The sequence below is a fragment of the Sciurus vulgaris genome (genome assembly GCF_902686455.1).
Source record: "Sciurus vulgaris genome assembly, chromosome: X".
Lineage (NCBI taxonomy): Eukaryota > Metazoa > Chordata > Mammalia > Rodentia > Sciuridae > Sciurus > Sciurus vulgaris.
This window is the reverse complement of record NC_136471.1, coordinates 109,272,229-109,290,706: the sequence shown is the minus strand read 5'-3', so window position 1 is coordinate 109,290,706 and position 18,478 is coordinate 109,272,229.

Here is an 18,478-nt window from a genome sequence, read left to right as displayed (position 1 = left end):
CAAGTGGAAAATCACTTTTTACTCTTAAGTAATAAACCATTTTAAACAACTTGGCTCAACAGAGAATAACTGTTGCTTAGTAATACTCATACCACTACAGAATATGGACATAAATAAAAAAGCTATGTAATAGAGAAATGAAGTGAAAGAAAATGGGTTAAAGGATTGAAATCTTAATGTATGAGAGGACATCAATCAGAAATGTGAAGAAGTTTTGAATTAAAAATATTATGGAAATAACTACTTGAAGAAAGACTGGAAACACAAGTGATTGTCTCTGGGGAGTAAAATGTTTGTAATATTACAAACTAAAAATAACCAAGTAGGTATAATTCATTGTATTTTACTAATTTTCAGGAAATATTCCAAGCACTTTACATATTTGACTACTTTAATACTGACAGAAAGCAGTGAGTGAGGCACTATTTTTTATCTACGTTTGCAGATGAGAAAATTAAAATATATAGATGTTGTTACTTGCTTTCAAATCCCACAGCATTGATTTGTGATGGTGTCGGTATTAGGTTATATAGTCATGAGTGGTCAGACACCAAAGACTACTAAAAATTATGCTATGCTTAGGCAAAGACAAAATTAATTTATGAGATAAATTTTTAAGAGAATCCAAGATAGGAGACAGATGGGGTAATAATTATAAAAGGAAATAAGAAAATGTTTGGACTCTTTTGTCCTAGGATGTGTTTTTATGTGGATGAAAAGAATTGGTACAGGAGGGTAACAAGAGGATATCGGAGGCACTGAGTCTGAAAATGATTATACTATACAGAAGATGAAACCCAACTCTTAGAGGAGAAAAGCATGCAGATAGATTGGTAGACATATATTCATGTTGTGAGAAGCCCAAACTAAATACAGAGGCTATGTATAGATACTCCAGTAGACAGCCATAGTTGAGTTTCCAGCTGACAGATGGCATTAGCTAACTATCAGCCATGAGAGAAACATTTTGGATATCCAGCCTTCCTATGTCTCCAGTCCCAGCCACTGCTTTTGTTTTCTCTTCTTTTATTAGTCTCAAATGGCTTAATGGATTATCAAACCATTCCAGAGCCCTTCAATTTTGGAAATAGATCAGCAGCAGGAGGGAGAGGAGAAGCTTAATGAAAAAAGACGTGTTGGATTTCAAAGCCTAATCCAGCTTTAAAATTCATTTATAATCTGATGCCCATCTATCTTCTTTTGGCACTCAAAATTTCAGGTCTTTCCTGGAAGCAGCACAGGCATTTCATTACCTTATGGGGTCAGCCCAATGATCTGCTAAACCAGGTGTTCAGAAACACTGAGTCAGCAAAGAAAGACAGTTAGGCCAAAAGCAATAACCATGCAGGCAAAAAGAGGCATTCAAAATCCTGTTTCAGAAACAGAAGACCCAGTCATAGTATCTTACATGGTGTTTCCTTTTCTTTTATTCCATTGAAAAATGAAATATAATTCATAAAACAGAGCATCCATTTAAATCATACAGTTTAGTATATTTACACAGTTGTATGACAATCACCACAATCTGACTTTATAACCAGAAACTTCATACCCATTAGCAGTTAATCTCCATTCCTCGCTTCTCAATTAGTAGAAAACTACTAGTCTTTTTTTCTGTCTTTACAGACATATCTATTGTAGACACACCATATACAAGGTATCACACAGTATGAGGTCTTATGTGATTGACTCCTTTCACTTAGCATAATATTTTCAACGTTCATCTGTGTTGTACTATTTACCAGTACTTAATTTCTTTTAATGACTGAATGATATTTACTTGTAGGGATATACCACATTTTATCTGTTCATTAGCTGAGAAACATTTGGGTAGTTTCCACCTTCAGGCTACTGTGAATATGTTGCATTGATCATTTATGCTTAAGTTTTTTTTCTGTGAACACTTGTCTTTCAATTATTTTGAATATATCCCTTAGAGTACAGTGTAAATTGTTCAATTTTTTGAGAAACTCTTCAAGAGAAACTAAACTATTTTACCTTCCCACAATGTATAAGTGTTCTGATTTATCCTTGTCTTCATTAACAATTATCATTCATTGTATTTTTCATTATAACTATCCAAGGGGGTACACACTGATGGTTCATGGTTTCCAGTGGATTTCCCTACTTAGTAATGTTCAATATCATTTAATGTACTTATTGGTCATTTGTATATCTTTCTTTGGAAAAATTATCTATTCATCTTATCTGTCATATTAATTAACACTTTTCCTCTTAGAGTTATAAATAATTTATACAGTCTTGATATAAGTCCTCTATTAGAAATATAATTTGTAATTTTTTCCCATTCCATGGGTTGTCCTTTAACTTTCATGAGGTTGATTTATGAAACACATTAAACAATTGATGAGGAACAATTTATCCAATTTCTCTTCTGTTTATTTAGATTTAGGTGCTATTCCCTAACCTGAGGTCATGAAGATTTTCTCTTCTATTTCCCCATAAGAGTTCTAGCTCTTACATTTCAATGTATGATTTTTTCTTTTAACTTTTTATTTGTTCTTGTTATATGTTGTATGTGACAGTAGAATGTATTTTGACACACATACATGGAGTATAACTTCCCATTTTTGGGGTTGTAAATGATGTGGAGTTACAGTGGTCATGTTTTCATAAAGAAATGTTATATCTGATTCATTCCACTGTCTTTGCCATTGCAATTCCCCTTTCTCCCCACTACCCACATCCATTTTGATTCACCTCCACTCCTCCCACCCCCATACTTACTATGAGTTAGCATCTGCATAATAAGAGAGAACTCTTAGCCTTTGACTTTTGGGGATTAGCTTATTTCACTTAGCACAAAAGTCTTCATTACCATATGTTTACTGGCAAATGACTTAATTTCATACTTCTTTAAGGGTGAGTAATATCTATGATCCTTTTAGAGTTAATATTTGCATATGGCATGATGAGGAATGTAGTTATCAGCAAATAGAGATAGTTTGAGCTCTTCTTTTCCCATTTATATCCCTTCAATCTCTTTATTTTGTCTAATTTCTCTAGATAGATTTCAAGGATTGTGTTGAATAGAAGTGGTAAAAGAAGTCATCCCTGTCTCCTTCCAATTTTTAGAGGGAATGCTTCCAGTATTTTTCTCCATTTAGAATGATGGTGGCCTTGTGTTTAGCATAGATAGCTTTTATAATGTTGAGATATGTTCCTACTATCCCTAGTTTTTCTACTGTTTGAACATGAATGGATGCTAAGTTTTGTCAAATGCTTTTTCTGCATCTCTTGAAATACTCATGTGGTTCTTGTCTTTAAATCTGTTGATGCGATGAATTACATTTATTGATATTTGTATTGAGCCAAACTTGTATGCCTGGAATGAACTGACTTGATTCTGGTGCACTATCTTTTTATGTTTTTGTATGTGATTTGCCAGATTTTATTAAGAATTTTTGCATCTATGTTCATAGAAATATTGGTTAGAAGTTTTCTTTCTTTGATGTGTCTTTGTTTGGTGTTGTCATTAGGGTGATACTAACTTCATATAATTAGTTTGGAAGGGAACACTCCTTTTCTATTTCATGGGGTAATTTAAGGAGTATTGGTATAATTTTTCTTTGAAGTTCTGGTAGAACTGAGCTGACAATCCATCTGGTCCTGGACTTTTCTTTGTTGGTAGGCTTTTTGGCATCTTCAATTTCATTGCATGAAATTGACCTGTTTAAATTGTCTACGTCTTCCTGGTTCAATTTGGTTGAGTGATATATGTCTCTACAAATTTGTCTATGTCATCATGATTCTTTATTTTATTGGAGTACAAATTTTCAAAATAGTTTCTGATTATTGTCAGCATCACAGTTGTGTCCTTTGTGATATTTCCTTTCTCATCACAAACTTCAGTGATTTCAGGTTTCTCTTTTTCTAAGTTAGCTTGGCTAAGGATTTATCAATTTTATTTCTTCAAAGAACCATTTTTTTATAATGTATTTTTTTATTATAAACAAATGGGATACATGTTGTTTCTCTGTTTGTACATGGTGTAAAGGCAAGAACCAATGTTTTGTTTTGTCTATTTTTTGAAATTTTTTGTTTCAATTTCATTGATTTCAGTTCTCATTTTAATTATTTTTTGTCTTTAGCTTTTAGTGTTGATGTGTTCTTTTTCTAGGGCATTGAGATGTTAGGTTATTTGGTGACTTTCTATTCTTCTATAGAATGCATTCAGTGCAATGAACTTTCCTCTTAGAATTGCCTTTATGGTGTTCCAGAGATTTTGATAAATTTTGTCATGATTCTCATTTACCTCAAAGTATTTTTTTTATTTCATCCTTGATTTCCTCTACTATTCATTGGTCGTTCAGTAGTGTATTATTTAGTCTTCAGGTGTTAGAGTAGCTCCTACTTTTTGTTTTATTGTTGATTTCTAGTTATATTCCATTATGATCTAAGAGAATGCATGGTATTTTATTTATTTTTTTGTATTTGCAAAGAGTTGCCTTGTGGCCTAAGATATGGTCTATTTTAGAGAAGGATCCACATGCTGCTGAGAGTGTATTCAGTCATTGATGGCTAGAATATTCTATATATGTCTCTAAGTCTAAATCATTCATTGTATTTATTAGTTCTATAGCTTATTTATTTAGTTTTTGTTTGGAGGATCTATCTAGCGATGGTAGTGCCATGTTAAAGTTACCCAGTATCATCATGGTGTGGTCTATTTGATTCATGAAATTGAGAAGGGTTTGTCTGATGAACGTAGGTGTAGGTGCTCCACTCTTTGGGGTGTAAATACTTACGATTATTATATCTTGTTTATATATAATTCCCTTAAGCAGTATGACATGACCTTCTTTGTCCCTTCTGATTAACTATGCCTTGAAGTCCCCTTTATCTGATATGAGGATAGAAACCCCTGCTTGTTCACAAGATCCATGTGAGTGATATTTTTTTCCCCATCCTTTTACCTTCAGTCTGTGGATGTCTTTGCTTATGCTGTCTCTGAGACAGCATATTATTAGGTCTTGTTTTTTAATCTACTCTACTAGTCTATATCTTTTGATTGATGATTTTAGGTCATTTGTACTCAATGATATAATTGAGATATGATTTTTATTCCCTGTCATTTTGCTTTATTTCTCGTTTTAAATTTGAATTAGTTTTGCCTTTGATTATTCTTTTAGTGTAGTTCCTCCCTTTGCTGGTTTTTAACTTTTTATTCCTTCCTGAAATATGTTTTATAGTACAGACTTTCTAGTTGTGAATCCTTCTAACTTTTATCATGGAAGGTTTTTATTTTATCATCAAATCTGAAATTTCATTTTGCTAGTTATAGTATTCCATTTTTTTCAGAGCTTGGTATATATTATTCCAAGACCTCCTAGCTTTGAGGGTATGGGTTAAAAATCATTTGAGATCCAGATTGGTCTCCCTCTAAATGAATGTTACCTGTTGCTTTTCTTTGGCAGCCTTTAAAATTCTATCATTTTGTATGTTATGTATTTTCATAATAATGTTTCTTGGTGTGGGTCTGTCATAATTTTGTATATTTGGAGTCCTATCAGCTTCCTGTATTTTGTTTCCCATTTCATTCTTAAGGTTTGGGAAATTTTCTGATACTATTTCATTAAAAAAAACTGCACTCCTTTGGTTTGTTACTCTGAACCTTCATTGATCCTGATAAATCTTAATTTGGTCTTTCCATGTTATCCCATAATTCTTAGTTCTGTTCATGGTCTTTTAACATCTTTTCCCATAGTCAATTTTATTTTCTAGATTATAATATTTTGTCTTCATTGACAGACACTGTCTTCCAAGTGATTCAGTCTATTGGTGATGCTTTCAACTGAATTTTTTAATTTGGCTTATTGATTCCTTCTTTTTGAGGATTTCTGACTGATTCTTCTTCAGGATCTGTATTTCCTTGTTGAAATGATCTTTCACTTCTTGTATTTTCTCTCTGATTTCTTAAGTCATTTTTTTTAACTTGTAGATCAGTTTAGCCATGAACATTCTAAATTCTATCTCTGACATTTCCTCCACTATGGTGTCAATAGAGTCTACTGTTAAGGTGGTCTGGTTATTTTGGATGGTTTGTTCAATTGCTTTTTCACATTGTTTGTGTGTCTTTCCATCTACATGGATGGATCTGTTAGAGTTTCTACCTTATGGGTTTATTGTGTTTCTCTATGTTGATTGAACCTCACATATTGGGAGGGGGAACCCAATGATAGCAACAAAGTATGGAAACAATAGCAGTAGACTAGGTCCTTAGTTCCTAATTTGTTATCTAGTGCCAATTGGTATAGTATGTAGGGATAGTGGGATAAGCAAAAAATAGTAGAGTCATGTATTATATCTGGCTTCAATTCAAACAATAGGTGTTGTCTATGCCATCTGCTATATTAACTATTGATGTGACATTGGTGGTAGGGATAGAAGTTATATACCTCAATAAGTGTGAAGAAGTATTAAGGGTAGAATTGAGTATGTATGAAGAATAAGAGATAGGAAGGTAGAAAAGTCTTTGCAATTTCAAAGGGTGAAGAGGGCAGATGCACTAGTAACTTAGGATATGCTGTTTGAAATTGGATGAAGAAGAATCTAAAAGAGAAGAGAAAGAGAACGGAATTTGGGTGTCAAAAATAGAGAATTCAGAAAAGGAGAAAAGGGTGATAGAGTAGTGATAAAGATGACACAAAACAAAGTCCAGGTGAATCAAGGCCAGGTGGATCAAGGCCAGGCTCTGGGACCTACAGGAGGTCACAAATCTGCATGCTGGACCAGGCAGGTTTGGCAGCAAAGCAGCTGGGGAGATCAAGACCAGTGCTTGGATCTTCTGGGCAGTTACGAAGCTGCAAGCAATGGGCCAGGTCGGGGCCAGGGAAGGGACTGGGAAGCTGGAGGACCCTGTTGGGTGCTAGACTGATGCCAGATCTGGTGGGTCTCAGGAATGGGTGGATGCCAGACTGGGAAGGGAGTGGAGAATCAGGCTGTTGTTATGACCCAGAAAAGTGAAAACTAGATCTGCTAATAGACCCTAGGGTAACAGAAATCTAGGCAGTCAGGTTCTTTGTCTTGTAAATTTGAGGAATGAAATTCATGAACACAAGGGTGAGAACAAAGTAACAGGATTTATTTGAATAATAGAAAGCAGAACTCCCAAAAGGCAGGGGCCCCAAGAGAGGGATGCCAATAGGTATCTGTTGTCTAGGAGTTTTAAAGGCATATATGATGGCCCAACATAGATGATTGGTGGGGCAAGGGATGCTAGCATGGATCAGTCAAGCTCTTCAAGCTCCAAATTTAATAAACTAATTAGAAGTGCATTATTTCAATCCCTTATTTACATAATTAAGAGGACAGTCTCACCCAGTGGTTTTTGACACATCTATTAGAAAGAGGAAGCATTTAGGACGGGGGTTGTGATTGACCATCATTGCTAGGGATAAGGACAAGGGTAACTGAGGAAAGACTGCTGTAGTTGAAGCTGAGAGGAACAGAAATGCTTATGGTTAATGCTGGCAGGGAGTATCAAGTAACAGGATGTCTTTGAGATCTGCTGTCTCTTCTTAGTTTGGCATGATGTTCCCCTCCCCTCCTATCTTTCTCCAAGGTCCTTATCCTGGCTGCCTATGGAAGATCTATCTTCCTGCTTCACTAGTTACTGAAACCACTCTGAATGACACCACCCAAGGGTGCTGGGGGTGAGTGGAACTGCCACTGTACCATCAAGTTTGCTGGAAGAACAATTCTGCAAGGTAGAGCTGTAGTAATATAATTGTAGTCACCAGTTCAAATTCTATGATCTGGCACAGATTTTATACAGTTTATATGGATTTTTGTCTAATAAATTCTTCTCAATTTGTTTTGAGTCATTTGAGGAATCTCTAGAAACTTCCAATGATTGATTTTGTCCACTGTTACCAGATTAATAGATGTCTTTCTGAAGGGCTACAGTTTTCCCTAAGCTCTTCCTATCATCATTCAAGAAATTCCATTTAACCACTATTGAGTAAAACAATATGTATTACCCTAGTTAGAACCACCCAGTTCTATCTAGTTCACACACATTAGAGATAATACATTGTTGTAAGCAGCTACTTTTCAGGTGGTCTATTATGCAGTGATAGATAACTACAATACATTACTGTATTTGTTTCTATTTTTCTTTTGTCTCTTGGTATTATATGAGTCAAGTCTGTAAGTCTTCACTAAGACAGGAAAGGCCAACATAATAGTTATTTTGCACATATAAACATTAGTAAATATAGTTGCATTCACGTTTGAAAATGACATACAATATTCTATCATCACTAGGTTCCTCTGAATATCTTTTTTAGAATGAAGAATGCCAAGAAAAAAGATATTCATAATATTGTTTTAAACAACACACTCTAGCTTGTCTTTGGATCAATCATATGAAGTGCCAGAATTCTTCAGAATAGCTATCATTCTTTACTATCAATGTTGTCTCCTTCATTATAACAAAGACCACAGTGACAGTCCTCTCTCTTACACACCCACACAAAGAAGAAAGTGGGGAAGAAGGACAAAAAGGAATTCCTTATTGGCATTTCTTCTACATATGGGTCTCATATATTTCTTCTCCCTAACTATATGCTGTAGTTTTCAAAGCCTACAGAATTTCTTATATAAACCACTCACCAATTTAAAAAGATGCATCTACATTTTAACTGGCTTGCAAATGTGAACTATATGTGGCAGAAAATTACTAATGTATTAACTTGAATAACACTTTCAAATCCCTGAAAATCTCAGTTTAAGTCAGACAGTATAAAAATAAAAATAGTTTTTGGTAATTCTAAAACTAATACTATTTGTTGAAATTATTTAAAATTCTACAACTATGTTTCCTACAGGAAAATTTCTGATATGTGATTTTGTTTTGTTTTTTTCTAACATTGGAATTCTTTATTAAAGTAAAAGAAGAGTTAGCATTTGTGCTACTGGTAAGTTCACTAGCAAATGAGGAAGATTTGTTTCTTTTTCAGTAAAGCATAGCCTATAATTGAGTAGTTTCCAGATTGCCACTTCTGCTTCTTTCACTATATATCTTTCCTAATGAGAAAAAAAATGTGCTCTTGGGTATCTGTAGTAGGGTAGTTACATCAGTATGTGGATAAACAGTAGAAATTATTTACTTTAAAAGGTGGATAAAATATAATCCAATTATGTGATACAAGTGATGTCAAACTGTAATAATTATGAATAACCTAAAATATGACAGTTATCCAAATTCTCTTTGAACACAATTTTGAGGGACTTATTAGACTGAGAAAGGAAAACATAATTCAGTGGCTGTCAACATAAGAAACACTGAGCAAGGAGAAAAAAATATGAAAATGATTACATCCCTGGTTGTTTTATACTAACCTATATCTTATACTTTCCTATTTTGTAGCATTTCATATTTACTTTTATAATCATGTCAATTGTTGAATACATTAAAATTGTTAAACATATAAGGAAAAGTGATGTTCTACAGAAAAAAATGTGGATTAAAAAGTAATGTGAAATTTTCTTACATGAATGTATTAAAACCTTTTTAAGGGAGTATGTTGGTTATGACAGGACTGAGCTCTTGATGCAAGGACCAGTTTAGCCTAATTTTCTGTCTCCCCCACCATGTTACGACATAACAAGAAGGCCCTTACAAGATGCCAGTGCCATAGACTTGAACTTTCCAGTCTCCATAACTGTGAGAAATAAGTACGTTCTTTATAGTTATCCAGTCTCAGATGCTCTGTTAGAACAGCAAAAATGGGACTAAGACACATACCAAACTACAACTAAGTATGTGAATTATTAAGATAAATGTGGTTTTTCTTTCCTTGTCATTATCCTCAAAGGGGGGAAAGGCTTAGAAAATATTTGATAATTTTATATTTGAGAAATTATAAACTTGGTATGTAAAAGGTTAATTAAATATTTATGCGTACATGGTATGCAAAGGAAACAGTTCCTACTGCTAGCCTGTGGATTGCATGAACTCAAAAATATAGGAAGAAGTCATGCATGCCAGTAATCCCAGTGGCTTGGGACATTGAAGCAGGAGGAACACAAGTTCAAAGCCAGCCTCAGCAACTTAGCATGGCCCTAAGCAACTCAGCAAGACACTGTCTCTAAATAAAATATTTTAAAAAGGGCTGGGGATGTGGGATGTGGCTTGGTGGTTAAGTCCCCCAGGTTAAGCGCACACACACACACGGAGCTTATAGTTTAAAATATGGACAATTTAAATCATTGTTATATGTCACAATATATGCCAAATTGCTTAAGAATAGATTGAAATATCCCTGTGAATTTTTAAGGTCAAAACTTAAAACTTCCTTAATTTTTCTTTCTTTCTTTCTTTTTTTTTTTTTTTTGCGGTGATAGGGATTGAACCCAGGGCCTTTTGCTTGTAAGGAAAGCACTCTACCAACTGCACTATCTCCCCAGTCCCAACAAACTCATTTTGAGTTTCATTATTGTTTAGTGTCACCTTTTGATCAGCCCTTAAGTATTCAAGACAATATGGTCACTTCTAAATTCTATGAGAGATGTGGGGAGAGGCATAAGTAAACACTTAAAGATCTCACAAGTTTTACTTTAAAACATTTTAAAAAATAATATTTGCTTTCTGAGTACTAAGGCCTCCAAATACTTACCCTTTGATGGTAGATTTGAATTGGAAAAGAGAAAACTCAAAACATTATGGAACATGTATTTAATCAGGTAATATATAGTCCATATACTTTATAGTAAAGTGCTTCAATTTTCATGTGCATCAAAATGATTTTAAGCATGAAGGGGTGCTGTATTTTATCAAATGCTTTTTCTGCATCTATTGAAATAATCATGTGATTCTTGACTTTAAGTCTATTGATATGGTGAATTACATTTATTGATTTCCAGATGTTGAACCAACCTTGTATCCCTGGGATAAAACCCACTTGATCGTGGTGCACTATCTTTTTAATATATTTTTGGATGCGATTTGCTAAAATTTTATTGAGAATTTTTGCGTCAATGTTCATTAATGATATCGGTCTGAAATTTTCTTTCCTCGATTTGTCTCTGTCTGGTTTGGAAGAGGGTTCCCTCCTCTTCTATTTCATGGAATATTTTGAGAAGTATTGGAATGAGCTCTTCTTTAAAGGTTTTGTAGAACTCGGCTGAGAACCCATCTGGTCCCTGACTTTTCTTTGTTGGTAGGCTTTTGATGACCTCTTCTACTTCATTACTTGAAATTGTTCTATTTAAATTGTGTATGTCCTCCTCGTTCGACTTAGGCAATTCATATGTCTCTAGAAACCTGTTGATGTCTTCAAAATTTTCTATTTTGTTGGAATATAGATTTTCAAAATAGCTTCTAATTATGTTTTACCAAAAGTGCTATACAGATTCAATGCAATTCCAATTAAAATCCCAATGATGTACCTTACAGAAATAGAGCAAGCAATCATGAAATTCAACTGGAAGAATAAGAAACCCAGAATAGCTAAAGCAATCCTTCACAGGAAAAATGAAGCAGGGGGTATCGCAATACCTGAACTTCAACTTTATTACAAAGCAATAGTAACAAAGATGGCATGGTATTGGTACCAAAATAGACAGGTAGATCAATGGTACAGAATAGAGGACACGGACACAAACCCAAATAAATACAACTTTCTAATACTAGACAAAGGTGCCAAAAATATGCAGTGGAGAAAAGATAGCCTCTTCAACAAATGGTGCTGGGAGAATTGGAAATCCATATGCAACAGAATGAAACTAAACCCATATCTCTCACCCTGCACAAAACTCAACTCAAAATGGATTAAGGACCTTGGAATCAGACCAGAGACTCTGCAGATTATAGAACAAAAAGTAGGTCCCGATCTTCAACATGTCGGCCTAGGACCAGACTTCCTCAACAGGACTCCCATAGCACAAGAAATAAAAGCAAGAATCAATAACTGGGATAGATTCAAACTAAATCGCTTTCTCTCAGCAAAGGAAACTATCAGCAATGTGAAGAAAGAGCCTACAGAGTGGGAGAATATCTTTGGCAATCATACTTCAGATAGAGCACTAATTTCCAGAATCTGTAAAGAACTCAAAAAACTCTACACCAAGAAGACAAATAATCCAATCGACAAATGGGCTAAGGAAATGAACAGACACTTCACAGAAAAAGATGTACAAGCAATCAAAAAACATATGAAAAAATGTTCAACATCTCTAGTAATAAGAGAAATGCAAATCAAAACCACCCTAAGATTCCATCTCACCCCAATTAGAATGGCGATTATCAAAAATACAAGCAACAGGTGTTGGCGAGGATATGGGGAGAAAGGTACACTCATACATTGCTGGTGGGGCTGCAAATTAGTGCAGCCACTCTGGAAAGCAGTGTGGAGATTCCTTAGAAAACTTGGAATGGAACCACCATTTGACCCAGCTATCCCACTCTTTGGCCTATACCCAAAGGACTTAAAATCAGCATACTACAGAGATACAGCCACATCAATGTTCATAGCTGCTCCATTCACAATAGCTAGATTGTGGAACCAACCTAGATGTCCTTCAATTGATGAGTGGATAAAGAAACTGTGGTATATATATACAATGGAATATTACTCTGCCATAAAGAATGATAAAATTATGGCATTTGCAGGCAAATGGGTGAAATTGGAGACCATCATGCTAAGTGAGATAAGCCAATCTCAAAAAACTAATGGACGAATGATCTTGCTGATAAGTGGATGATGACACATAAGGGAGAGGGTGGGGGAAGTTAGTGTTAGGGTTAGGGTTACCGTTAGGGTTAGAGTTAGGGAGGGGGACAAGAATGGAGGAAGAAAGGACTGTTTAGAGGGAAAAGAAGGGTGGGAGGGTTGGGGGGAAAGGGAAAAAATAATAGAATGAATCAAACAACATTACCATATGTAAATTTATGATTATACAAATGGTATGCCTTTAACCCATGTACAAACAGACTAACAACATGTATCCCATTTGTTTACAATTAAAAAAAAAGAAAAAAATGATTTTAAAAATAATTTCAGTAAAGAAACTCTAGAAATATGAATAATTATCACATGATTGGAAAAGAATGTACAATATTCTAAGAGAAACATTTTGAAGGTGCATGGTTTAAACACTTAAGATAGACTGGCTTAGTAAATGACCATGGTTTTATTATTTTAATGTCATTTGTATTATGGTAATTACAATGAAATTAGTATCATCACCATTATTATTATTATTTTTTAATTTTTTTACAGACTGCATTTTGATTCATTGTACAACAGATGAATGGATAAAGAACTGTGGTATATATACACAGTGGAATATTATTCAGCCATAAAGAATAATAATACTATAGCATTTGCAAATAAATGAATGGAATCGAAGAATATCATGCTATGTGACATAAGCCAATCCCAAATAACCAAAGGCCAAATGTTTTCCCTGATAAGTGGATGACGATACACCATTAATATTTTTGATTTAGGCAGTACATATGTGTAGACTTAGCCATGTAGAGATTTTTGAGAAAGTTTATATGTCACCCATGCCACCTTAACTGAACCTGTAATTTTTCTACTGTTTCTAAGTATCACCCCTAGCTGCTACAGGGTCCATCCTCTCTGGCCAGTGCAGTGTACTCCATGGTGGATACATCTCTTCTTTTTACATTCCATATACTAACAAATGCCTTATGCACATTGGAAAATTTAGTGGTATTTTAATGGAAGTTAGATAATATTCACAGGAATCAAAATTAGACCCTAGAAATTTGTCATTCCTACCCAGTTAATTACATGTCATTCATTTATCTAGGCAGGTTTATAAACAATGTGATATTCTTGAGATAATCTTCTCACCCCTATCTTATCATTTTCAACTTTCTTTTATCTTGCTCTTTTCTGGTTTACTCTAGCTACACAAAAACTCTTTCACTTTTATAATTCTCATCTCCATCCTGAACATATTAGTTGTGGAATTAGTCTTAATGGAAAAAATCCATTACAGTTCAACAAGTTATCATCCGCAGCAACAGAATATTACTCGTAAAATTTATTGTACCATAAGCCATGCAGATTAGCTTATCATCATTATTTTTCTTTGTTCTTGTTATATTGTAAATATCTGGATCAATTCATACATATACTTATTTATCTTGCCCTTCTTGGTTCAATTTGATATGTGTTGGCAATATGTGAAAACTTATCTCTTAATTCCACCTCACACTTGTCAAAAAGGGAGAAATTATAACACATGTCCAATAATACAACTTGATAGGTGCTCTTAGGGAGTGGATTCCATTCCAGAACAAAGAATATTAATTTTCAAAAATCAAAGGCTTATATTCTTTGTCAAGATGGAATAAGAAAAACTGTATTGGTCCTCCTAGCTAAAACAATTGAAAATTTAAAAAAAAATCATAAAATAAAATGTTTTAAGAGTATTAGCCATCAGGCAACAGAGGAGAGTAATCTTTGAGAACAGAAAAACAAAACAAGCTCTATGATTACCCTTTAAGAATTTCCAGGCTTTGGTACAAAATTAGGAATTCCTACAGGAATCTGGCAATCTCGGCAACCTGAGAAAACAGAATTGTGATTTTGGAGAGGCTGCAATGGCTAAAATTGGCAGAGCAGAGTACTAGAAAGGATAGAGTCTGCACAGAGAAAAGAACTCCAGAGATAAGAAAAGTCTTCTTTGAATGATCATCTGTATAATGATCAAAAGAAAAATAATGAAGGCATAGGAAAGAAAAATTCCATAAATAAAACTACAGAAAATAATGACCAAAACTCATAAAGAACCAAAAATAGTTTATACTCCTGCCAGGTAGAGTACAAAATCTCATATATCAGGGGGCATTAAGCACAGAACTTGGTAGGATTTTGTATCACCTGTGAGACAAAATTAGCCATTGAAAAAATACTGCTCTAGTCCTACAAAACAAAGACAGATATTAATACAAACAAGGATTAGAAAACTTTCATAAATAATTTAAGTGAATTTTGGAACACATTGAAGACTCTTTTTTGATGTCTCTGTCAGTTTCTTCTGTGTCTTATGTCATTTTGTGTTGCTGAAACAGGATACCACAGGATGAGAATAAAAGAGATTTATTTCTCTCATATCTGGAGGCTAAAAGGTCCAATTTTGAAGAGGTACATCTAGTGAGAGCATTTTTGCTGAGTAATCTAAATGATGAAGGCATAGCATGGTGAGTAGCATGCAAGATACAGAGGTCAAGGGGGGACAGACTCACTTTTATAACCAATACAATTCCCTGAGTATTAGATTACTATCTCACTTCTGAGATAAGAACATTAATCTACTCATGCAGGCACAGCTCTTATGACCTAATAATGTCTTAAAGGTCCTGCCTCTCAGCACTGTTGCAATGGCAATTAAATTTCAATCTGAGTTTTGCCCCAAACCATGGCAGGCTACTATAACAAAAATGCCATGATCTGGATAACTTAAACAACAAACATCTATTTCTCACAGTTCTGGAGCTTGAAAGATCTGAGGTCAGGGTGCCAGCATGGATACTTTCTGGTTAGGGCAATAGTTTTTGTTTCTTCACATGGTAGAGTAGGATGGAGAAAAGTGGGGTTTTTTTGGTATCTCTTTTTATGAGAATCCCATCATGAGGTTTCCATTCTAATTACTTGATTATCTTCCAAATGCCCTCATTTTCATGTACTCTTACACTAGGGAATAAGTCTCAAATCTATAAATTTTTGGGTATATCATCTATAGAAATATGAACACAATATCTAGCACAAAAAATGTTAACAAATCAATTATTAAATATTAAAAGCAGGAAATGTAACACAATCAGAAAAACTGATCAACCAAAAGTGAACCAGAAAAGACAAAGAAGATAAAATTAGTAGCCAATAAGATCAAGAAGCTACATTAAACAAAGATAATATTAGAGATACAAGAGTATATTCTAAAGATGAAAGATGATTTTATTAATGAAATGGCAATGACTGTGGTAGAAAATATAATGGAATTAAAGACAGTGAGAAGAAAAACTAATAAACTTGAAAACATACCAACAAAATGAAACAATGAAGGAGGTGATGCGGGTGTGGTTCAGTAATAGAGTGTGTGCTTTGTGTGCATAGGGACCTGCATTCAGGCCATGAACAGAAAAAAAAAAAAAAAAACATGAAACAGGGAAAAAAGACTGAGATTCCTCGATTCCTCAAGAATAAGAAGTAAAATCAAGAATCAATAAATAGGATGGCATCAAACTAAAAAGCATCTTCACAGCAAAAGAAACAAACAAGAATGTGGAGAGAGAGGGCACATAAGGGGACAAAATCTTTACCACCAGCACCTCAGATAAAACATTATCTCCAGGATATTCAAAGAATTCGAAAATTTTAACAAACCAAAAAATATCCAACAAACAAACAAAAACTCCCCAATAATCCAATCAATAAATTGGCAAAGGAAATGAATAGGCACTTCACAGAAGAAAAAATACAAATAGTCAACATATATATGAAAAAATGTTCAACATTTCTAGGAATTGGAAAATGCACATCAAAATTACACTGAGATCCTATCTTACTCCAGTCAGAATGGCGATTATCAAGAATACAAGCAACAATAGGTGTTGGCGAGAACGTGGGGAGAAAGGTTCACTCTTACATTGCTGGTGGGACTGCAAATTGGTGCAACCACTCTGGAAAGCAGTGTGGAGATTCCTCAGAAAGCTTGGAATGGAACCACCATTTGACCCACTTATCCCACTCCTTGGCTAATATGTTTTGGATATGAGGTGTTCCCCAAATGCTCATGTGTGAGATAATGCAAGATGGTTCAGAGGAGAATTATCAGTAAATTAATCCCGTGATAGGGATTAACTGAGTGGTAACTGAAGTGTTAGGGTATGACTGGAGGAGGTATGAATTGGGATGTGGCTTTGGGGTATATATTTGTATCTGGTGAGTGGAATCTCTCTCTCTACTTCCTGATCATCATGTGAGCTGCTTCCTTCTGCCACATTCTACCATGATGTTTAGCCTCACCACAAGCCTGGAGCAATGGAGCAATGAAGCTGGTGTTCTATGGACTAAGACCCCTGAAACTGTGAGCCCTCAAATAAACTTTTCCTCCTCTATAATTGTTCTGGTCAGGTCCTTCAGTCATTACAGTAATATAGCTGACTAAAACATACCCAAAGAACTTAAAATCAGCATACTACAGTGACACAGCCACATCAATGTTTACAGCAGCTCAATTCATAACAGTCAAGCTATGGAACCAACCTATGTGCCCTTCAAGAGTTGAATGGATAAAGAAAATGTGGCATATATACACAATGGAATATAACTTAGTCATAAAGAAGAATAAAATTATGGCATTGCTGGTAAATGGGTGGAACTGGAGACTATGATAAGTGAAATAAGCCAGTCCTAAAAGGCTTAAAGTTCTCTCTGAAACGTGAATGCTAATACAGAATAAGGGGAAGGGAGGGAGGAATAGAAGTTCATTGGATTAGACAAAGGGGAATGAAGGGAAGAGCAGGGAAATGGGAATAGAAAAGACAGTATAATGAATCAGACATAACTTTCCTCTTCTTATATATGAATACATGTCCAGTGAAACTCCACATTATACAACCACAATAATGGGATGCTAATTGGAACAAGTTATAATTATTCTACGTATATATAATATGTCAAAAAACACTCCACTGTCATGTGTATCTTGAAAGAACAAATTTAAAAAATGACTGAGAAAAAGTGTACAACAGTAATATTTGGGACAACTTCAAATAACATACATGATGTTGAACTCCCACTGGACAGAATGAGTGGAAAGGACAAAAGATTTGAAACAATAATTGTACAATTTTTAAAAACTGGTAAAGAATATAAACTCCCAAATTTTAAAACTGCTAGTTTAAGAAAGTGAAAACAACTAATGTGAAAATATTTCAATCATACTACTTTAAAGTAATGATAAATACAAATAAATTAAAACAGCCAGAAAATAAAAGACATTATAAGTAAAAGAACTAAGGTAATAAAAAACTAAGATAAAAATAAGTGCAGATTTTGTTGTGAGAAACAATGCTAATAATAAGGCAATGGAGTAATCTATTTGAAGCATCATTGAAATAAAAATAGCTGTCACTCTGTAATACTCCATCTAATGAGAATATTTTTTCAAAGCTAAAAGTGAAATAAATACATTTCAGATATGGAAAATCATTAAGAATTGGAAAGCATTAGAACCTCATAAATAAGAAATACTTAAGGAAGTATTTCTGGAAAAAGTAAAATGTTAACAGGTAGACATCTTGGTGTATACAAAAGAATGAAGAACACTGGAAATGGTCACTGTGGGAACATAGAAAATAAATATTAAATATCTTAAAATAACGTACTCTTCATAGCAAAAATAATGAGATACAGGATTTATAATATAAGTGAAATATGTGTGACAATACTTGCACAAAAACTGGTAG